We start from the raw sequence: 23,612 nt of genomic DNA on the forward strand, positions 1-23,612 counted from the left end.
AGTGCACATGCTGTCAGTCTGACTTCCACCCAACCTCCATCCATCCATGGATCCTGCTGTAATCTGCTATCACACATGGGGATTATGTGGGGCTAATTTCTAATTAGAATAAATGTGAATCATTTTCCACTGGTGATGGATAAACAATCACAGCAATGAAGGTAGACCAGGGCCCAAATCGCTTTTCAAGTCTTCATTGAAAGCAAGAAAACATGTAAAGCACACATTTTAAGTACAGATCAATGGAGTACATCGACTGTGAAATGTGCAGAAGGAGAGAAGAAAAAGGATGGTATCTATGAGGAATAAATATGTTGATCTAAACTGATGAGACAGAACGCACAGTAGGGCTGCAACTAACGATAATCGACTAATCTACCGATTATTTTTCCGATTAATCGATTAAATCGATTACCCAAAAAAACGGAAAAAATATTTGAAAAAAAAGTTTTTTTTTTTTTTTTTTTTTTTTTAGATTTATTTTGCAAATGTTATTTTATGTTTTCTAAATCAGCCAGGCCTATACATATACATGTGCAACATGAATAAGTATTAATAAAAAATAAAAAATAATATAAATAAAAAAGGCTTTGCTACATCAAATAGGTTTAACAACAGACCATGGACTATGGCGGTAGATTGTTTCAATAAAGTAGTTGAACTCTAGCTCAATACATGCATTGTTTTAGGTAATAACTTTGCTTAATGTAAAGGTCAGTAACCCAAAGTGCAATATAGGCTACAGACAAGACACTAATGTTTTTATATAACAGATATGCTCCAAAACAATGCAATGTGTCCTCTCACTCCATACAATAGGCTAGGCTACAGTCAGTGTCTCACTCTAACTCACGGGTAGCTTGGTAGGCTACCACTAGCTAGCCTTTAGCTTATCACCTCTGCTCTACCACTGACGTTAGCCAGCTAGCTAAATACACTTGTCATGCAATATTGAATTCATGAATGCGAGCAAACACTCACTGGCTATCGCATTACATTACAGTCATTTAGCTGACGCTTCGCCAGAACTCACACTAACGCATTTGCATGGAGAGCAGGAGACCATGGAAGGGCTGAGCCCAGCAGGACTTATATAATAAAACAATAGGAAGTTAGCTGTAACCCTCCTCTATAGAAACATAGTTAGTGTAACCCTCCTCTATAGAAACATAGTTAGTGTAACCCTCCTCTATAGAAACATAGTTAGTGTAACCCTCCTCTATAGAAACATAGTTAGTGCTCTGGTTCTCAGCACAGCTACGCAGACTACAGCTGGACGAGCAGCGTAGTGACAGTCAGCTAGCGGCAGCAGCGAGCTAACCCTGCTAGCTAACTCACTAGCATGTCCTGACAGCAGACAGCAGACAGCTTCACTCTCAAGGCTTTTGAGTAGCATGATTTAAATGTAGCCGCTGCGCCGGTGTAGGTACCGGATTTTCCCACTTTTCCGGTTCCGGTCATAGGTTCTGTCCTTTCCGGCCATAGGTAGCGCTATGATTCGCGATGCCTACACCGGCCGCAAGACAGTGTGGCGTGCGTCAACAGGAAGTAGGTTTGTTATGGGAAAAAAAAAAGTAAAAAAAAAAAAAAAACGACGAATCGATAATGGCATTCGTCGCCAACGAATTTCGTTATCGATTATTAACGATTTAATCGATTCGTTGTTGCAGCCCTAACGCACAGTATTAGAGGCCTGTGGCACTGCTGAGGTGTTATGGAAGCCCATGTTGCTTTGATTAGCGGCCTTCAGCTCGTCTGCATTGTTGGATCTGGTGTCTCTCATCTTCCTCTTGACAATACCCCATGGATTCTCTATGGGCTTCAGGTCAGGCGAGTTGGCTGGCCAATCAAGCACAGTAATGCCATGGTAATTAGATCGGTTACTAGTAGTTTTGGCACTGTTGTGCTGGTTTTCCACAAGTAGGTCTCTGGGGTCCCCAAAACATGCCATTGAAGTTTTTTGTTGAAAATACCACTCAGATTTTAATCTAAAGGAATTCTAGCATGCCTCTTAACCTCTCTGTTTCTCCATGGGCTGTTTTTTTGTGTCAGGCAAATTAGCTGTTTCTCTCCACACCCTACTCCATAAATGGATATCGCTTTCGGTCCATGTCTGAAAACAACCAATATGGCTGCTAGTAGCAACACAGAACTTCCTACATGTATGATCCAGAATCTGACCCAGTTTTCAATGGTCTTTGTTTGAATGTGTTTGTCTGTTGTCTACATTGACCATTGTCTAATTGATAATGATTGAGTGATTCCAGTGTGTTTACTGAGTCATGTTCTAGTAATAGTTTTGATAACGTGCTGCATGGTTACTGTGAAGCTGCTTGCCAGGGCACCTGTTGACTAGTGAGCTCCAGCTCCCTTCAGTTGGAATCTGGCAGCTCTTCATGGAAAGCTGTCATTGCTTCTGTTTCTCTCTGGCCTCTTGCTCCTTCCATTACTACGACACGAGAAGGCAACAACAGTGAGAGGAGCTTCACTCTGAAGGCAGTGTGCACCTCTGGACATGCAGGGGTGGGGACAAAGAGAGCAAGCAAGAGAAATATATAGCCAAATAGTGGCTTAGTGATGTACGGCCCAGGCCCTAAAAGGCCTAGTGTTCATCTGAGCCCAGTCCCTCCCAGGAGCTCAGTCTAAACCAGAAGGCATTTCCTGACCCAACAAAGCGCCTGGCACTCCTAAGCCACCTTTCCCTCATATCCTGTCTGTCGCAGGCTGAGTACGCCATGCCTCAGTCCCCCAGCTGTTGTTTGCAGACTGCCCATCGTAAACTACTGCTCCGTCTGTCGTCAAGGGTCCGGTCCGTGTGTCAGCCCCCCAAAGACACACTACTACCCTCCCTCTCTCTGCTCCCCTTCCTTCTCTCAAACGAGCTGATGACTCCAGAGCAGTTTAGGGAGACCGGAGCGATCAGAACCGGATGTGTTTGAGCTGATCCCTGGAGCTGAGAAAAGTGCTCATGGTCCGTGAGTCGGTCAGTGATCCTAGCGTAGAGAAGCCCCGTCACAGGGCGGACACAGCCTGCCATTGGTGAAGCCCATCGGAGCCAGCTGGGCTGTGAGGGATTTGACTCATCTGTTCCTCTCTGGGAGCCTCTCTCATTAGCCAGCCTATCGGAACAGAGGAGGCAGTTTGACATCGGTTGTAAACCTTCTCAAACAGACTCCACATGGCTCCACTGACAATTAAACTGATAGGGGTCATCTCCATAACAGAAATCTGTCTGTACCATAAGGCTGACATAACATGCTGTAATTATGTGGGACATGTCCTCAGGCCCAAGGTCCCCCTGTACTGTGGCTTAATTGATACATGTGTTGATATCATAATTAAATATCTGTGACCACATTTCATAACAGTGTATGTTTGGGGGGAGAGGGGACAGATGGGGAATGGTGTTTGCAGCGCCAAAGGGAGAACGGGAGATAGAGATGTTGCTGCCTTTTGACTTTATTGCATCTATATGTTGTAATTAGAAAGATTAGACAAAGGTTATAACACACACACACACACACACACACCATATGAGATGATATGACCTTATCAGCAGCTATGCTATCTGTGAAGTCTCTTTCTAACTCCTCACACACCGACAGTGATCCTGGAACTTTGACAATGGAAAGCTGATTAGACTGCAAACCAAAGATTCATTAGTGTCGTGTAATGGAATTGCGATGAGTGGATGTGAAGATTTAAATGAATTAACCTTCACTGAATCCCCAGAGGCATGGCAGGAATGACAGACGGGGCTGAGGACGAATTCTCTGCTTGGCTTGTCACTGACATAATGAATACTGATGACATTATTTAGGCCTGTAGTCTGTTGTCATTTAACCCTGGACGCCAACCTGAGTTTGTTTCCAGCCGGAGGGAGGGAGGGAGGGAGGGAGGGAGGGAGGGAGGGAGGGAGGGGGAGGAGTACAAACATTCAAAAACAGTCATTAACTTGTTTGTCTCGTTATGTGGATGGACAGTGTACAGTAGCGATCTGTCTGTCTGACTGGGAGTGGAGGTAGCATGCTAAGCAACAGGAAACTGGGAAATGGCAGTTTGGGAGAGCGTCATTTGAAAATGTCAAATATTCAGCCGGGAATAGATTACCAGATCCCATTATTTCACTCTGCATATTATTAACCTTCATTAGTGGGTTGTTGTGAACATTTGCGGAATGCCCCATGTCGCTCAGGATTAAGCTATTCTTTTTATCATGTTTTTTCTTTTAGATTAGATTAGATTCATCCTTCTTGTCGTTGACAGTACTAAACGAAACGCAGTTCATCATCTAACCAGATGTGCATTGTGCAAAATCCGTGAATGTCACATTACACGACTGCAAGAGTAAAATTCTATTAGGCTTCGGTTCCTGACATTGCAGCACGAGACATAAGGCAAAAGGCATAATACAAGATAAAGGTGACAATATTATAGGTAAAACATGATACACTAGTGGTAAAACTAGTATTAATAGATAGTTCAGTAATAAAGTGGATGCGCTTACGTTTTTCGTAGTCCGTATATATGGAGTCTACTTGGGGATGATAGTCAATTGTCTACAGTGGGCTTGTTCATGTGTGGATCATCATCTTCAATATATGGACATTGCACGGTGTATCATTGGACGTATCGGGAACGTTACCCTTATGAAGACATTACTGTGAAGTCAGTGCGGACGGTGCACTACGTGCAATGAATATGAATGTAAAAGGTCAATGTATTTGCATGAATATCAATATGATATGTACAGTAAAGATATATGTACAGTGTGAGGCGTACAGGAAAAGGGTGAATATATGTAGGCTACAGTTGTAAAGATGTGTGCAGTATATTATTTGTGTGCACTCCTTCATATAACACGTGAGAGGCAATATGTTAATTATGTTACACAATGGTATCCATTTCAAAGCATTTTTCCAGTTTCATCCTTCTTCATCTTTCATCATCTTGAGTCGCAGTTGCTAATTTCTCCAGTGTCTGTGCGTGTGCATGGCTCCCAGCATGCGTAGAGGTGCACACAGTTTCACGCCAAGTTTGCTTTTATAAAAATCCCCAATTGCAGGAAAATTTGCATACGCACGCTTTATAAATGAGGCCCTAGTACTCTACATTGCCAGTCTTTTCGAAGCCATTACAACCCCTTGACCGTCACACACTCTTTAAGGGATTCTCCTGTGTAGTAAGAGGGGAAGTTGACACGGTAGTTGTATATGTCACCCTAGCGCTGATCGGGGACGGCATTTTTCGTTTTCTATTAGCTTGAATAGTACGCCGGGTCGGCGATGTTCAGTCTATTTAGTTTAGCAACGTAGCGTTCTTTGTCTTGGTCGGCAAAGTGGGACGTAAACTCAGATGGTCTGAAGTTGCCACTGGCGCTGGTGCCGGCGTCCAGTTTTTCCAGTTATTCTGCCAATATGGCGCCGTAAACAAAGTTACGTGACGCCCGGAGCTCTATTTGTCAACATGTTGAAATGAAGACCCATTAAGGTGTCTGTGAAATTGGCAGGAGAGAAAGAGAGAAAAAGAAAGAGAGAGAGAGAAGGGAGGGAGAGAGGAAGCGAGAGAGAGAGAGAGAGAGAGAGAGAGAGAGAGAGAGAGAGAGAGAGAGAGAGAGAGAGAGAGAGAGAGAGAGAGAGAGAGAGAGAGAGAGAGAGAGAGAGAGAGAGAGAGAGAGAGAGAGAGAGAGAGAGATGAAATGACATTCTGAGTTCAAATTGTTTTCACATTAAATGTCTGGTGCAAAAGGGGCGATTGTGCATTAAAGATGAGTGGGCGCTGGGCAGTACTGAGAGAGACTGGCCAATATAAATCTTTAAACACATTTAAACACACTGAGTGGTTCCATCTCTATCTGTGATCGTTAGCGAGCTGGAATGATGAAATCACCTGGAGGCCATGGAGGAGTTATCAGGAACCTTGCTGCCTGTCTCACCTCCAACTTAGTATCAAAATACTTTTTCAACCGAAATACCTCACTGTAAGACAGTTTCTTTCATTGAAGACTTTTCAACCTTCTGAAAGCCTCTCTAAGATCAGACCTTAGTCAGGCTATGCTACTGTATGTTGGCTCTGGTTGGTTGGTTGGTTGGTTGGTTGGTTAGACAGTTACAGTTAGACGACTCTATCTAACTTAATGAATGTGTCAGTATGCTGGTATGTGTGGCTGTGTACATGGCTGAACATGTAGCCTCTTTCATGTCCCCACAAAGGCAGGTGTTGAGGAGGTGGACTGAGGGCCATTGATGAGTGGTCTCATTCAGGTCCTCCTCCGCCCTCAAGCTCAATAAAGAGCCTCCTGTGCTGGGATTGGCTAAAGGAAGCCGCCTCTCCATCTTGTGTTTGTGCATCTGGGGCCAAAAGGCTGATTGGTTCATTAGAGGTTTTTTTTCTGTTCAAGCTTCACCTGACTGAGGCCCTTTGAAGCCAGGAGCTCAGAAACCAAAAACAACTCTTCAAACAAACCTTCACCATTCCCCTTGGATACAGAGCCAGTTTTCAAAGTACATTTTCTCAATAATTTATTTATGTGTTTTAAACGAGAAGCAATAACCTCTGGAAGAGAGAGGGGGTGATAATAATGGGTTCATGGTTCCTTTCACTTTGATACACTGCCTAATGTTTGTTTAGTGAGTGTCTCTCTCTCTCTCTCTCTCTCTCTCTCTCTCTCTCTCTCTCTCTCTCTCTCTCTCTCTCCCTCTCTCCCTCTCTCTCTCTTTAAATACGTTAGCACCAAGTGAAAAGCTCAGGTAATGGCCTTATGAGAATTCTCCAGACGGCTGATGCGGTTGTGCTTCCATGCTAAGCTGGATCAGTCAAGCACCTTGTTTATTCATCTGCCCAGAGCATCCATCACTCACACATAGTGAGCATGTGTTAAGGCTCGGGCCACGCCCCCCCTAACCCTAATGTGCTGTTAGGGTCGTGCTGCCTGGACCAGACAGGCTAAGAATAGAGGTGCAGCTCACTTCATTGTCTGCCTGATCTCTGCTGGCCCTTATCTAGTGTTCTGTGTTCTGCCTTGTAGGCCTTGTGACCGGGTGTCACCACCAGCCTTCCAGGCATTAGGGCAGCATAGCTGTTGTTCTTGGCTAATTTTGGATCACACACTTCGACGTGCCAACTGTCACCACAGCAGACATGGCCAGTCATATCACTGAACTGACAAAATAACAGCAACCTCCCTTTGTTTATCTGCCATGCGGTGTAGCGCAGTACAATACAATGTGTTTCTCAGGGCTGTTAGAATGTGACCTCGACATCACTAATGGCTTCTGGGTAGAGAATGTGACCTTTATTGACTCTCTGAGTGTCAGGCAGGAAGCCACTGGGTCAGCGTATGGTATGAACCAGCTGATTTAGGTGATACAGGCAACACTTTCACATCACATAATCAGCACAAGGTCATCGAATGGTGTTGTGGATTTCACCGCTAGAAGTCATGACCTCCTCAGAAGGCATTATTCCAACATATTGGTTCAAATCATATTGCGAACATTAGATGGTTTTACAGTGGGTTAGGGTATCCAACACATAAAAAAAAAAAAATTATCAACATATGTGATGGCAGCCGGTGAAAGGGAGCAACACTCGCAAACGCAAAAGACTTGAAAACGTTATTGTGACAACAACATCTGGTTTTCAGATATTTTTTTTATAATATGCAACTTAAAGTTTTTAAGTACCCACTCGATATAAGTAACAGTTTAACGAACACTAAATACTTATAATTTGCTGATTGGATTCACTGTTTTGTTTGCCGTTGGCTACCGGTAAGGGAGACATGGCTTGTAAAAATACTTTAGTTTTAGGGTGTGTTCAAAAGCAAGGACTGTTTGATCATCTAATTATCTGTAGTTATGTGTTTTTATCAGCATCAATGTTCTATCAGCATGTTATGATGTTATAAAAAATGCAGTTAGATGTTTGTAGCGATGGGTGCCGCATCAATATGCCGAGGGACCGTTGTGCCGACAGCCCTCCCTGCATGTGAATGCTCTCCGCTTCTCTGTTACGGTACATGTGGGAAGACGGTACATGTGGGAAAACTATGGTTAGGGTTAGGTGCTACGTCGACTTGGTACATGCTGGCATGTCTAACCCTAACCCTAATCCTATCCCTAACCCTAACCCCAACCCTAACCTTAACCGTAGCACCCTAGCACCTAACCCTAGTTTTCCCTCATGTACCGTCTTATAATTATAATTTTAATAATTATAATTTTGCCATTTAGCAGACGCTTTTATCCAAAGCGACTTACAATTACGAATTACAGGGACATTCCCCCTGGAGTAACTGAGGGCTAAGTGCCTTACCCAAGGGCACACTAGTAGTGGTGTGGCTTCAGGCGGGATTTGAACTCACAACCTTCCGATCCCAAGTCCAACTCACTATCCACTAGACCACCACTACCCCGAGTCTTGTCAGCTCTCGCAGAAATCCGCTAATAAACTGTCGGCATCGTGGTCCGTCGGCATCGTGGTCCGTCGGCACAGCGGGTGGGCCCCGTAGCGATGTGCCATTGTTAGCCGCTAGCTGTTAGCAGCCTTTGTTGTTCCGGTTTCATTAGAGTTACTTTTCTCCCATTCTCTGTTTGAGGTTTCATATACATTCAAATATGTATATCTATATTGTCTTCAACTTTTCTTCGGATTTCAATGTATTACACATCATTTGAAAGCTTACAATCTGTGATTTCAGAATATGTAAAAAAAACACTGTCTGGTGTCACATATTTCCATTGCAGATATTCATAGGAAATGTAGACCAGGTATTTTTTATTAACTCAATAAAACTGCCCAGCTTATGCCACTAATGAGTTCTCCTACCTGTGCTAATTAAAATCAGCTGGGTTAGTGCATGCTGGTGGGTAATTGCTTCCGCTCTTTGAAAAAAGGTTCCCCACCTCTGAATGCAAGTGAATAAATCATTTATCAACCAACTTTCTCATGACACATCTCATGATGGATAGAGGCCAAATGCTCTCCCAAGACCTTCGCAGTCAGTGTGATTCCTGCGTGTGTGTGAAGGAGAGCAGCCCACTTCTGCCATTAGGCAACAGAATAGTCGTTTTTAGAGAATAGCAAATACTGCTCTTGACCTTGTAAAATGCAATCGCCTATATCCACTTTCTGAGGCTTGGGGGAATGGCAATTGAAACCGTATTCAGGGGAAGGTTGTTCATGGACTGCTCCTTTTGCTCTGCTTTTGTTCCTGTGTTTTTCTTCCTCAGTGCAGTATGCACCAGAGTTTTTGAAATGATTTGTATTGCTTTTGTAAATATATCCATTAACCTTAGTGTTTGGTGCCTCTGCTGTCAAGGCATATTGGACAAAAGAAAAGCAGTATGCATGGTTGGAAGCCAAGGACAAGGCTACAATGTCCTTTGTGGACTTTGAGTGTTCTGTTGAAACCCTTTCTATTAATGTGTGTGAAGGTGAAACTGCTCTGTCAACCTATTGTAGGCTGACTGTATTATAAGATAAACCCATTGAACTGAATGTGAAGAGCACAGAGGTCTTTGGGGACTGACAGCCTTGTAACGCAGCAGAAAACCCAAAGAGAAGCAAATTGAATTGATGAGGTCAGTGATGTGGTAATGTTCTATGTCACTGTGGGGCCCTTTCCCCCCCCCAGACAGATGAACAAGCTTTAATCTACGTGTTCAGTAGTTCTTCATGCACTGGCAAGATTAATGGGTGAGTGCTTCACGCCACCCACAATGACACACACACACACACACACACACACACACACACACACACACACACACACACACGCTCAGTGAAGACAAAGGGGTTCCTAAATGTTTTAGAGGATCAGCTGGTTTACATCCAGCATGTTACGGGTCGGGTCCAGAAGAGTAAACATGGAGGGGGAGGAAGTAGTGGAATAGGAGGATGAGGAGGAGAGGAAGGAGGACATGGAGGATTGCATTGACAGTTCTTCTGTGCTCGTGATATGATGAAGAACACCTGTCTATGGGGGTGTGTTTAATGGTAGAAACAGACTGGTTTCGCTCTAGAGCAGGGGTATTCAATTAGATTTCAAAAAGGTCCAGTTAGAGAAAGTTTCCTCAAGCAAAGGTCCGAAACATCATAATGTCTAGATTGTGTTATGATTGTGTATAGTGGATAGTGTACATAGCCTTTATTTATGTAAACCAGCTCCTTCCCTTCTTGTGATTTTTTTTAAAGTTTTTTTTTTCCCTTTCCTAACACCAGGGGAGCCACCCCTCCTAAATTTCGTTGTTTGGTACCTGTACTGTAGCAATGACAATAAAGTCCATTCATTCATTCATTCAAAAGTGAGTACACCCTTTAGATTTTTGCAAATATTCTGTTATATCCTTTCAGGGGATAACATTATCCTACTGAAACTTTGATATAACTTAAAGTAGTCAGTGTGCTGCTTGAATAACAGTATAGATTTATTGTCCTTTGAAAATTACTCAGTACACAGCTGTTAATGTCTAAACAGCTGGCAACAAAAGTGAGTACACCCCATAGTGAACATCGTGAACGTCCTAATTGTGTGTGTATCTCTCATCTCACTGACTCGAGCCGACAGCTTATCAGAATGCACAGATTCCATTGGTTAATGTTAATGTTAATGTTAATTTTATTTATAATGCGCCCCCCATCCAACTTTTACATCGGCCCGGGGCGCAGTAGCATCACCTGAGATGGCAGAGGTGATGGCACACACACCCATTCTGTTTTCTCGCACTCCTTGTGAGATATTATATCATCACACCTTCTCCTTCTGCTATCTGTATTTCTCCCTCTTCCTCCCTCATTCTCTCATTCCCCCCTTCTCTCTCTCTCCCCCTCCTGCTGGTGTCATTACCTCCTCCCGTGGCTCCAGCTGAGAGTGTCGCAGGGCTGTTCCCATCAGAGAGGAACACAGAGAGAACCTCTGACGCTTTACTTCTGTCAGTGTTCAAATAGCGACCTGCGTTAGCGATAGCATCGGATGTCATTTTCCCTACACTCAGTATTAGGTTACTCTATAGTTCACAGGCCTCAGCACCAGGGTATCATAGCTGTAAAGTGATCTGTGGCCATTAGATTTTTTATGGCTTACATACCGTACAGTATTTCTTCCTGTCTACTCTCCCTCCCTCCCTGTCTCACCCCAGAGTGTATGGTTCTATTGATCCTTGAGATCTTGTTTCCTGTTTATGTTTCCTCATGAGTGTAATTTATGTGTCTTATGGTTCCTTGGATCCTGTAAGAGTACCCCTGTTCCCTTTCTAGTTCTCTTCAGTCAGCATTTTCTTCTCTTTCTTCTCCTCTCCTCTCCTGCTTCCTCTTCTCCCTCCAGCGTCCAGCCAGTGTCATTCCTCCCGCCCAGCCCCGTACCCACTGACTTCCTTCTTACCCTCCGCCCTGCTGTTATTCATTTTCTCCATTCTCCGGGGGACTGAGATTTGCCTCTCCTCTCCTGGTGGCGTGAGCTGTGGTTGTGGCCAGATGTTGTTGCTCAGACCGTCCGTCAGACTCTGCAGACATATGAGCTCCGGAGAGGAGAGGAGAGGAGAGGGGAGGGGAGGAGAGGGGAGGGGAGGGGAGGAGAGAGGAGAGGAGAAGAGAGGAGAGGAGAGGGGAGAGGAGGAGAGGAGAGGAGAGGAGGGGAGGGGAGGGCAGGGGAGGGGAGGTGAGGGGAGGGGAGAGGAGAGGAGAGGGGAGGGGAGGGGAGGGGAGGGGAGGGGAGAGGAGAGGAGAGGAGAGGAGAGGAGAGGAGAGGAGAGGAGAGGAGAGGAGAGGAGAGGAGAGGAGAGGAGTGCAGAGGAGAGCAGAGCTGAGGCTGAGAAGGAGAAGAGTGTGGGTGTGTGTCAGTCTGTGTGTGCACTGAGCACTGCAGTAGGTGTGTGGGCTCTAGGTGTGTGCGTGTGTGTGTGTGTGTGCGTGCGCGCGTGTGTGTGTGCGTGCGCATGTGTGTGTGTGTGTGTGTGGGTGGGTGTGTGTGCGTGTGCATGCGCGTGCGCGCGTGTGTGTGTGTGCGTACGTGTGTGTGCATGTGTGTGTGTGTGGGTGGGTGTGTTTGATGTCCCTCAGACAGTAACACTTCATAGGCAGAGAGGAGACCCAATGTCGACTTTCAGCAGCAGAGCAGCACACCCCCTCTTCATTACACAACACCTCAGACAGTCTGGATCTGGACTGAATCACCGCACAGACACATTCCACTGCCGGGTTCTCTGGGCTGCAAGGATGGAGGAGGTTTGTCCTCTGGTTATTATCACATTGTTCATCCTTCCTGTATTATTGTGATGGAAGTGCAGTGAGAGAGAGGGGGTGGGGGGGGGCTAAAGAGAGAGAGAGAGAGAGAAACAGAGAGAGAGAGAAGGCGGGGGGGAGAAACAGAGAGAGAGAGAAGGCGGGGGGGGAGAAACAGAGAGAGAGAGAAGGCGGGGGCGGGAGAAACAAGGGGGGGGAGAAGGCGGGGGGGGGGAAACAGAGAGAGCGAGGGAACAGAGGGAGAGGGAAAAAATTAAGAGGGAGAGGCGGGGATAACAGAGAGAGAGGGAGACATAGGGAGAGGGAGAGGGAGAAACAGACAGAGCGAAACAGAGAGAGAGAGAGAGAGAGAGAGAGAGAGAGAGAGAGTGAGCCTGAGGAAGGACCTGACAGGGAGAGATTCCATCAGACCTAACTAATAGATAAAGGGTAGAAGGTGCCGCGTGAATAGAGTGAGACATTTGAAATCCCACTGTAAACACATTAGGGCCGGGCATGTCTCGGGGAGGAGAAATAGACATTCATCAAAACTCTGCCTGGCTGCATCTATAAAGGCACCAGCCTCATTCAGTGTCAGAGTGCGTTGGCAGCTTCCCGAGCCCTCTATGCAGAATGGAGAGAGAGAGAGAAAGATGGAGAACACAGAAAGAGAGACAGGGAGAGGGAAGGAGCGTACCAACCGGTGTGCGTGCTCTGCATCCCCGGGTACTTCACTGTACCGCAGAAGTCACTTCCTGATCGCTGTCGAATACCTCATTGATGCATGGCATTGTTTCATGTTCAGTGGTTCAGCAAATAATACTAAACTAATTATCTATGTTCTAGTTGTTTCTGTTGTACGTTTATACGGTGTGATTATATCTAGTCCTGTGTGTGTGTGTGTCTAATACTAAGGAGTAGACTTGGCCTTTCTGGGTAAAGAGAATGCCACACAAGTGCAATTGTTTCTGAGGGAAGAGATTAATTTTTCATGAGAAACGTACCTTTTCTCTCCCAAAACCTCTTCTGAATTATAAGTAACACCACTTATTTGGCAACTTGATAATCACTGATACTGTATGTTTAGGCTTAGCGCACAATTTAATATGTTTATTGTTTGGGAGCAGCATACACATTGTTAGTTGTTTGTCCATAATTCATGAGACACTGCTCTCTTTACTGTTTCATGAGACTGTTCATATTTGTCAGAGGAACAGAATACTGGTTTTGGAAACTGATTGTTTGCTTGGAGCTGTGTCTGTCTGCATGTTATATTCATTCCATTTAAGTAATATAATTATATTAAGTGCGTGTGTGCGTGTGCACGCTTGCGTGTGTGTGTGTGTGTGTGGGTGTGTGTGTGTGTGTGTGGGTGTGGGTGTGTGTGCGTGTGTGGGTGTGTGCGTGTGTGTGTGTGTGCACGCTTGCGTGTGCGTGTGCATGCGTGTGTGTGTGTGTGTGTGTGTGTGTGTGTGTGTGTGTGTGGGTGTGTGCGTGTGTGGGTGTGTGTGTAATCCTGTCTTTGTTCCTCTCAGGCCAGAAATATGCTGTGATGAAAATTAAGATGCTGGATTAGAAACCAGCTCAGAAATCCTGGAACAAGCACAATAACTACAGTTCATAATGTTAATATTGTAATTTTCCAGTCTGTCTATTTTGGAGGGCTTCTAAAGGCTTTTGTCCTTCAGCAAGTGAACCCTCTCTCTCTCTCTTTTGATTGTTGATAGAGGAACAGATGTTTTCAATCATGTAATTGATTTGAACTCTGGATTTGTAGATGGAGAACACACATATGGTTTAATATAGTCCTGCTTCTGTGGTGTTTAGGAGGTCTTTTTTTGGCTTAGCTAACAAACCAGCTCAATGGAACACATGCTGTCCAGGTTGTTTTCTTCTTGTGCCGTATTGTAGATTTGTAGAACTTGTGGAGTACGTAGGTCCTCTGTTAAACAGCACTCTGGGGATTTTGCTTTTGTCATTGGTGACTCTGTTGGAAGGGGAATATATGCTTTAATATATGCTTTAATATGGGTGGACTTCTACTGTGATTTTGGAGGACTCTGCTCTCTGTGTTGGAAGGGGAATATGTGGTTTAATATGGTTTACATGGTTGTACATCTCTCTCCGTTTGGAGAGAGGCTCTTCTCTTCTTCTCTCTTCTCTGACCCTGGACAGTTGAAGGGAACACATGCTGCTGCAGGGTACTTCCTCTCTGCCTTTACTCATAATGGACGTTGTACTTTAGATGCTCGTAGAGTTCAGGTCTCGGGTCAGATTTGTAAACGCTCAGTCAATAACTGTCTTTAGCGTTGCTGTAACCGTTTGTTGTGTTTGTTTTCTCTCAGGGCTGAACCCGCTGCCCTTTGACCCCTCGGGCAACAACGAGCCCCTGCAGTTCAGCAGCTCCAACGGACCGCTGGTGACGGAGTGTCCTCAGGAGAACGGAGCTGAGAACATCAAGAAGAGGAAGAGACCCAGCCTGCCTCCAGGTATGGACCAGTACTGTAGTACTACTGCAACACTACTGACATAACAACTGAAGATTCTTCTTATTTCAGCATACGAGGAAGACAGAACTAGCTCCTCCTGCGTTGCACACTACTTATTCACAGGCCTGTTTATTAAACCACATTACTGTGAGTGTGAATGTAAGCCTGTTAGTTTGAGACAGATTTGGTAGAAGGTCTTTGTTGTTGTCCATTTACGCCCTGCCTGCGGTGAGACTTCCTCAGGGCCTTGATGCCAGGGCTGAGGAGGTCATGACAGTCTGGAGCTCAGGAGTCTGCTCAGCTGTGATTGCTGCTCTCACACCTTAGACTGGCTGGTACTGGGCCAACAGCACCTGCCAATCAAAGCTCACAAATGGCTTCAGCTCTCTCTCATGACGTGACCTATCGCACGATGGGCAATGGGCAGCGAGGAAATGTGTGTGTGTGTGTGTGTGTGTGTGTGTGTGTAGTGGAGTAGTCTTTACTTAATGAGGCCCGAATCTAATAAGTGACAGTGTGCTTTCTAATTAAAGAACAAGCCTCTATCTGCTGTCGTAGTGACGTTAATTGGTCTGGACTAATTATCAGTGTTAATGAACCACTCTTTTTACCATTCATCTTTGTGCATTCTTATGAATATATGACCCTTTAATACTGTGTATGATTTAATTTAATTGCTTTTCATTTCACATTATTATGCAGCATTATGCAGAACCAGGCATGAAGTCTTAGAGTGAGTTCAGATTGATGGAGGTAAACAAAATAATTGGCATATATCATGTATTCAGAATGATGTTGTACTGTCAGTAACAGACCCAGTGAGGCTAACTAGAGTGTCTCAGAAACCTTGGATAGAGCTGTCATTATTGTAGTGTACTCCCAAATCGATAGAAGATAGATGGATAGACATTAGATGGAAAAAGATTCAAGGTCATGATGTGCCGGTCATATGAAATAGCATTGTGCGTTAGTGCGTGCATGCATACTTTGATAAAAGCCATCAGAGAAGTCATTTTGTAATCCTCTACTCTCCACTGCTGTGCTGACATTGTAGAACAGTTACATTGGTGAGATATCGCCTGAGTTGTGTCAGTTCTGTATGTAGGGTTCAGTCTTAAGTGATAACATGTAAGCCTGTAGCCAAGTTCTCACAACCAAATGTACATATTGGTAAATGCGGGTCGCCAGTGGTGAACTTGCATGGTGTGAGTTGGTCAAGGACATGGAGAAGACACGATCACATCCGATTAGAATTGTGACACGTCCGAATGTTTTGGTGGTGTCTTCTTTTCTACATGCAGGGTGCTACCAGGATGAGAGGTTCTACCAGGGTGAGAGGTGCTACCAGGGTCAGAAGTGCTACCAGGGTGAGAGGTGCTACCAGGGTGAGATGTGCTACCAGGGTGAGAGGTGCTACTAGGGTGAGAGGTGCTACCAGGGTGAGAGGTATTACCAGGGTGAGAGGGATTGCCAGGGTGAGAGGTGTTACCAGGGTGAGAGGTATTACCAGGGTGAGAGGTATTACCAGGGTGAGAGGTATTACCAGGGTGAGAAGTGCTACCAGGGTGAGAGGTATTACCAGGGTGAGAGGTATTACCAGGGTGAGAGGTGCTACCAGGGTGAGAGGTATTACCAGGGTGAGAGGTATTACCAGGGTGAGAAGTGCTACCAGGGTGAGAGGTGCTACTAGGGTGAGAGGTGCTACCAGGGTGAGAGGTGCTACCAGGGTGAGATGTGCTACTAGGGTGAGAGGTATTACCAGGGTGAGAGGTATTACCAGGGTGAGAGGTATTACCAGGGTGAGAAGTGCTACCAGGGTGAGAGGTGCTACTAGGGTGAGAGGTGCTACCAGGGTGAGAGGTGCTACCAGGGTGAGAGGTGCTACTAGGGTGAGAGGTATTACCAGGGTGAGAGGTATTACCAGGGTGAGAGGTGTTACCAGGGTGAGAGGTGTTACCAGGGTGAGAGGTGCTACCAGGATGCTGTAAACTGTGGCACTTGGGAATATACGTATAGAAAGCTTAAAATATGTTTGTTTTGTTTTGTTGTTTTCACTGTTTTGTCTGTGTGCTTATGTCTGTTGCGTACTGTAATGTCTCTGAAAACAAACATTGAGTAAAAAAAAAGAAAAAAAAGCTTAAAATAATAGCTACATAAAATCCATTCTAATTCTTGGCACGGAACCATGAAATGAAAGAAAAGGCACAACCAACGTTGCCTTTTTCATATCTAATCGTATCTAGCGGAAATGATCACGATCGTTAAAAATGTCCATTCTTTGTTTAGGAATAGACAGCCCCTGCTGTGCCGAGTGTGTGCTTGTGCTTGTGCAGTGTAACATTGCATCAAGACAGCGTGACGTGGATTGTGGATTTTGCATTACGAGACCCTCTCATCAGAAATGTCTGCATTTGGGAAAACCGTCTCAGTGTGCGTCTGGGCTTAGGGACGGCGCCTCTTAGAACAGACTGTGAAGACTTCACACCAAGCCTCAGAAACGTTCTTTTTTTAATGAGTACACTTGTTTAGCAACATAACATCACGTCACCAATAATGATTAATCTGCTGCCTGGATTAAAAGCAGCTCAATAGTAACTACAATCAGCAGCATCTGGAGCTGGGGTACATTTAGTGTCTCTAATGTTCCTTGGCATCAGGTGACTCCGTCTAGTCCTTCAGCTCTCTGAGGAGAGAAGATGGAGCATGGACTAATTAGGATTTACCCTTGTTAGGGCATTCTAATGGATAGATTCATCTCATTAGGGGGGAACCTAAATAGTCCCCAGACCTTAATAGTCTTGCTGACATGTCCTACTCCATGTGCTAAAACGTTCAACCCCTAAACCTCTAGATCACTCCAATCAACAGCGGCTTACAGCCCTAAGGGATGTCCATTTTGTCTAGCTAATAGACACTGCAACTGTTTAATGAATCAAATAGTTTGATTAAGTAAATACTTTGAATTGCCTTGACTTTAATTGCCTTGACTTGCCTCCTTCCCTTCTTGTGTTTTTTTTCTTTTTTTTTCTTTCCTAACACCAGGGGAGCCACCCCTCCTAAATTTCGTTGTTTGGTACCTGTACTGTAGCAATGACAATAAAGACCATTCATTCATTCATTCATTCATTCATTAGACCAACTAATTAAACAACTGGAGATGAATTAAGAGAAATGGCAATCCTGCCCACTCAGCATACAGTTTACTGTATAAGACCACACTCATACAGTACAATATAGTAGCTAGCTTTGACACTTATTAATAACAACCTTGAAACAGCTCCAAAGTCATGAAGTGTAATAGAAATCCTGCCCACTCAACACTTTGTAGGAGAAAAGCCCAGCGACGCTGGCTAAGTTGTGACCCAATTAAGAAGACATGAAAGGAAATGTAGATTGAACTCTACAGTATTCTGCTTCTGCCTTGGGCCTGGTGAAATGGAGGCATTGAATATTTCAGTGCATTGCCATTCTTTAATTAGCAAACACATACGCTGTGTTTATATATGTGTTCCTTGTAAAGTTGAGAGATAATGGATTCCCTCTCTCTAAGTGTCTCTGTAAGGAAATGTGTCTTCTAAATATCCCATAAGCAGAGCCACAGGGTTCAATGACGCTGCATGACTTCTCAACCTGTCATTATATAACCAGCCCACAAAGGCACAAGACAGCAGACTTGTGTGTAGAGCTCTAGGGGGTGCAGAGAGTGAGCTGTTAAACACTGTTGGTTTGTTACAGGGCGAGGATTTCCCCTTTCACAGCATCTACTGTATATTAACACCCAGCAGAGAATAACAAATGAATAGGCTTCACTTTGCAACAGCCACGTTTATTGGGGATATGTTTTTACATGAAGACACATCCATTTGTGTTGAATTGTCATTGTAATGTTCAATACTGTTGTTGCTTAAGGCTGAAATGTTGGCCTTAAAGGGAAGTTCCACTTCTTTAACATTTGACCCTGGTTTGGTATCTAAGGAAGCAAACTATCTAATCTAACTAGTTAGTTAGTAACTATTAGTTAAACTATCTAACTAAAAATGGTCTGGTCTAACCAACGACAGCCAAGGCCAGAGCCAAAGCAGGAAGATGTAAAAGAGGCAGAACATCCCTTTAACACCAGCAGGCCCGTGTTCCACAGGACTCAGAGTGAACATCCCTTTAACACCAGCAGGCCCATCATGTTCCACAGTACTCAGAGTGAACATCCCTTTAACACCAGCAGGCCCGTGTTCCACAGTACTCAGAGTGAGGTCCAGAGACCTCCACCTGTTGACGTCAGTGTAACAGTGTAGTCATCACATTCACCAATACCATGCAACAGATAATGCACTGATTGTGTTTAGTCAGGACTTAAGGGTCATTTGAGTACCACGGTTGCATGTCAAAGAGCTTCATATTTCATATAATACTTTAGGTACTTCAACCTGCGAAATGTGGAGCTCATTAGGGATCGAGGGTCGGCTCACTCTTTCTCACTCCCCATGCTTTGAACCTTTGATAGAGGGTGGAAAACTCCCCTCTGGCCTTTTTTAATTGTTCTTTGCTGATTTGCAATAACTGGTTTGCCAGAGAAATCGACTCAGACACACACAGCCTACTGTAGCCTACATACACACACATAGAAATGTATGTAAAGTAATGGTTTTTTTGCAATCAACTGGTTTGCCAGAGACATTTATGTAAAGTAATGTTTTTTTTCAGAAACCCACCAGACACACATGAGCACACTCAGGAGAGATAAGTTGTTGCCTCATCCGTTATCCACATGGTTACACATTGACTGGCCACTTTCAGTATTGGTATCAACATCACTGGCCTTTACGCCTAGACGCACACAGCCTACTGCAGCCTACATCTGCTTCTGAGGCTGGGCATGGGCTTTCTTCTATTCACATGTTATCACACATTCATTATGCAAATAACAGTTTTTGTCTTTCTGTTTATGTGTGCGACCCATTGCGGTTTAAATGCTAAGCTACTCATAACTGTAAGGTCAGTTTGGATTCACCATGATGATGGTAGAGCTATGGTGAGGCAGCGCAAATGGACCATTATTTATTATAAAGTGTCTCATCGTGCCCATGAACCTCTGTTGTGGTGAGTAGTGTTACGCTGTTGCCCTGACAACAATATGGAGCAGAAGCCTCTGCGACTCAAACCGTTAAACAGTTGTCTTTTCTTAAAAATTAAGGTCTTGATGAAGTAAATAAATGTGTGGTTATGTTTGAAGGATGAATACAAAAACTACATTCAACTGTATGAAAAGCAGAAGGATAGGTTGATTGGTAAATAGCAGATGGAATTAATAGCAGTCAGGCTCCTCCTGTTCAATCCCATGTGTATTACCTTTAATGAGAGCTAGCAGAGGAGGCCTGAATAAGGTGCTATTGATCCCCATGGTGATGAAGGGAAGGGTAGATGAGCTGTGGAGGGTAGAATGACCCAGCAGGACTGTCCCCTCCTCCTGGTGTTGACAGATGAGCAGAGAGGCAGCTCCTCAACAGCCTGGTGTGTGTGTGTGTGTGTGTGTGTTGTGTGTTGTGTGTGTGCGTGTGCGTGTGCGTGTGTGTGTGTGTGTGTGTGTGTGTGTGTGTGTGTGTGCGTGTGTGTGTGTGTGTGTGCGCGAAGTAACAGGGAGCACATGTTTTAGCTGTGTCTGCCTCTGCATACTGTAAGTGCGGTAATGAGTGAATGTCTCTGTGAGCGACAGAAAGACAAAGGATGGTATTGTACTCTGTGTGTAGCTGGATGGTCTATGTTATGCTCACAGACAGTACAGTATCTCGGTCTATGAATTAATTTCTGTTGCTCTCTTTGTCCATTGTGTTCCTGTCTGCTGACATCCAATCATTTGGTTATGAGTCGCCTCAAGTCGTCAAGCTTAGTCTGTGATTGGACAGCCTGGCAGAGTCTAAAATAAGAGAGCTTTAGGAGTGGAAACATAAGATGGTGTGTGTGATTGAGATTGAGATCCACAAATCTTCGCAGTAAATGAGAGGCTTTGAAGAAGATACTAAAATGATCCTAGAATTTAAGTAAACCTAGGCCTAAACAGAATGTCAGTGTTTCTAATAGCTGAAAGAGCATTTTTAACGTAACGGCAGGCCTCCCCAGAACACACACATCTTTTAGGGCGCTGTTTCTCAACTGGTGGGTGGCGACCCCAAAAAAAAAAAAAACGTTGAAAAGCTTTCAGATGTCAGACTTTTATTTTGACAGACCTGCGTGAAAGACGTGCAGTAGGCTAGCCGTTGCCATGGAAACATGAGAACTTAGCCTGTCACTTGTCATTCGAGCAGTAACTATGGAAAAGCGCAAATTTGTTCCAGAGTATGTAAACAACAGAAATGACCTTGGGCTACCAGCTACCAGCTGTCACATATGGATGTATGTACATTGACGATAAAAAGTGACTGAAACCCCCAGTGTGTGTCACAAAACTTTTAGCAAGCGTGTGGTGTTGAGGGTGTATTCAGAACCACAGCAGACCTGAAGATCATTTTGCTCTGTTAAGATTGCAGTGTGAACACCAATCAACCAACCAACCAAGTGCAACATTGTAACATATTATGAATCGGACCAAATTACAGGTGTGAATCAACCTTTAGAACAGAAATCGCAGCCTTCCAATCAGGAGTAAAGCACACCCCCAATTATCTCATTAGCTTCTCCAAATGCCAGACCGTTTAGTAGGCCTACTCCGAGAGATTATCATATTGTGTGTGTAAACACAGATATGTAGTTATGATGTTCATTTTATTCATATTCACCAGGATCAGCATCAGGCAGTTGTGATGTTCATACTCATTTTTTTTTTTTTTAAATTTCAGGATCAGTTTGCTATTGCTTGAGTAATGTACTCTATGTAAAAAATATATAAATTAAAAAAGAAAATGTCATGATGACATTGTGTTATAAGTGTTTACTAGCCCATTTTTAAAAAATAAATTTGCTTGGTTTGAATTCTATAAAAGTGGCTCGCGACTTAATGGCCATGGGAAAATGTGAGTCCCAAAGAGCAGTTGAGAACCACTGTTTTAGGGGATGTAGAGAAAGATCACATGAGAGTCTTTAGGTCTGATCTCAGGGCTGTTCTGGGGGTCAGACTTCTGCCCGCTGGGGGCTGCAGCTCCCTCCTCCACAACTGCTAATTAACGTCCCTCTGCTCCAGCTGCCTCTCACTAGAACAGCACGTCAGTCTGCTGTGAGGAGCAGAGCAGCAGCTCATTGGTCAGTGTGCTTGGGAGCTTTGCAGTGTGTCAAGTTGAGAGGAGGGCAGTGAAACAAGGCTCCCCTTAGAGCCCGGAGCTCTTCCCAGAGTGGTGGAGGTGGAGTCAGGGCAGTTTGTCTCTGCTAACAGCCCTGTGGGAGGGGGACACCCAGACACCAGGCGCTGTCTCTCCTCTCTGGCCTCTTCTCTGGGTCCCTCTTCCCCTCCTCCTCTGATCCTTCTTTGGTGACTGAAGGTAGATCGATAGTCAGGTGGATACTTAAATGACTCCCTGATGGGAAGGTGAGTCTCCTATGGGAGATGTGTCATTATGAGCGCTTAATCTTGGAGTCCATTCATTAATTTTAATTTTAATTTTTTAATTTTGCCATTTAGCAGACGCTTTTATCCAAAGCGACTTACAATTACAGGGACATTCCCCTTGGAGTAACTGAGGGCTAAGTGCCTTACCCAAGGGCACACTAGTAGTGGTGTGGCTTCAGGCGGGATTTGAACTCACAACCTTCCGATCCTAAGTCCAACTCACTATCCACTAGACCACTAGACCACCACTACCCCCATTCAAGTGTTGGCTTGGGACGTGCTGTTAAAAAGTAACTTAAGTCGTGTTCTTCTTAACCCAGGGGTGTTTCACTCGGTCGTGGGCCAGCTTGGAGCAAATGCAACCTCACGTGGGTTGGAAAAAACTATACATTTGTTAGTCGAACTAAACCCATGTCCACTGCTGCATGCAATAGTCGCTATAATAACGCTATATAACAGTAGCCTATAACAGTAGCCTATAACAGTAGCCTATAACAGTAGCCTATAACAGTAGCCTATACTCATCTTACACTCAATGCCTTATTTCCACTGAGCTCAATGTCACAGTGTTGCAGTAGCTCACTCAAACGCCTCGTTTTCAAGATGGTTTCATCTGTGGGCATCTGAAGGTTGGGACTAAAAATAGAATGAATATGTAATCAAGCAATACACTTAAGTCCATAAGAAGCAACACTAAGATACTATAGGCATATTTATACTGTGTATTATTATTATTATTAGTAGTAGTAGTAGTAGTATTTATACTTTTTGTATATTACATCTACCGTAGAGTACAATAACTAGTCGGTAGGAGTCAGGGAAGGGATTTCTTATATAACTTAATTACCTAACTCCCATCTTGCTATTTGAAAGCTGGTTCGCAAATCACCCGCAAATGATCGCCTGATTGGACCGCCCCAGGAGGCTGTTGACACCCCTGCCTTAACCTGTCAGCGTGAAGCAGTGTCTGAATCCATACAGATATATGGAGGTGTGTTAGAATGTGTGTCTAAGGCCAGGCCATAAGCACCTCTCTCAGTGGCAGAGATCTACAGCTGGATGTCATGTCTCTCTCTCTCTCTCTCTCTCTCTCTCTCTCTCTCTCTCTCTCTCTCTCTCTCTCTCTCTCGACAGTGAAGACACATACATCTGTAGTGACAGACAGGATTAGGGTTGACAGTGACTGATAGTGGATATGACACAATTGTACACTCACACACACACACAAACCTCATGTCCATGTCTTTCTCCTTTTAGAGAGGGGTGCATTATTTGTTCTGTGTATTCATTAGTTGATTGCTTTAATATGAAGTGTTGGTTGTGTTATATGGTTGTATTAGGCCTATATGGCCCTGCATGCATCATTG

At 44.4% G+C, this 23,612-nt stretch overlaps 1 protein-coding gene across 1 annotated transcript in view; it reads left to right on the forward strand.

The window, feature by feature from the left end:
- Positions 1-14,575: 14,575 nt before the first annotated feature.
- LOC308152413 (ecto-NOX disulfide-thiol exchanger 2-like) overlaps positions 14,576-23,612 on the forward strand; it is a 106,162-nt gene continuing 97,125 nt past the window's right edge. The window contains exon 1 of the mRNA XM_080525392.1: positions 14,576-14,711. The gene's annotated coding sequence lies outside the window, so the exon portion shown is untranslated. The remainder of the gene's footprint in view (positions 14,712-23,612) is intronic.

This window comes from Nansenia antarctica (assembly GCF_963989245.1).
Source record: "Nansenia antarctica genome assembly, chromosome: 3".
In the NCBI taxonomy this organism is placed as follows: domain Eukaryota; kingdom Metazoa; phylum Chordata; class Actinopteri; order Argentiniformes; family Microstomatidae; genus Nansenia; species Nansenia antarctica.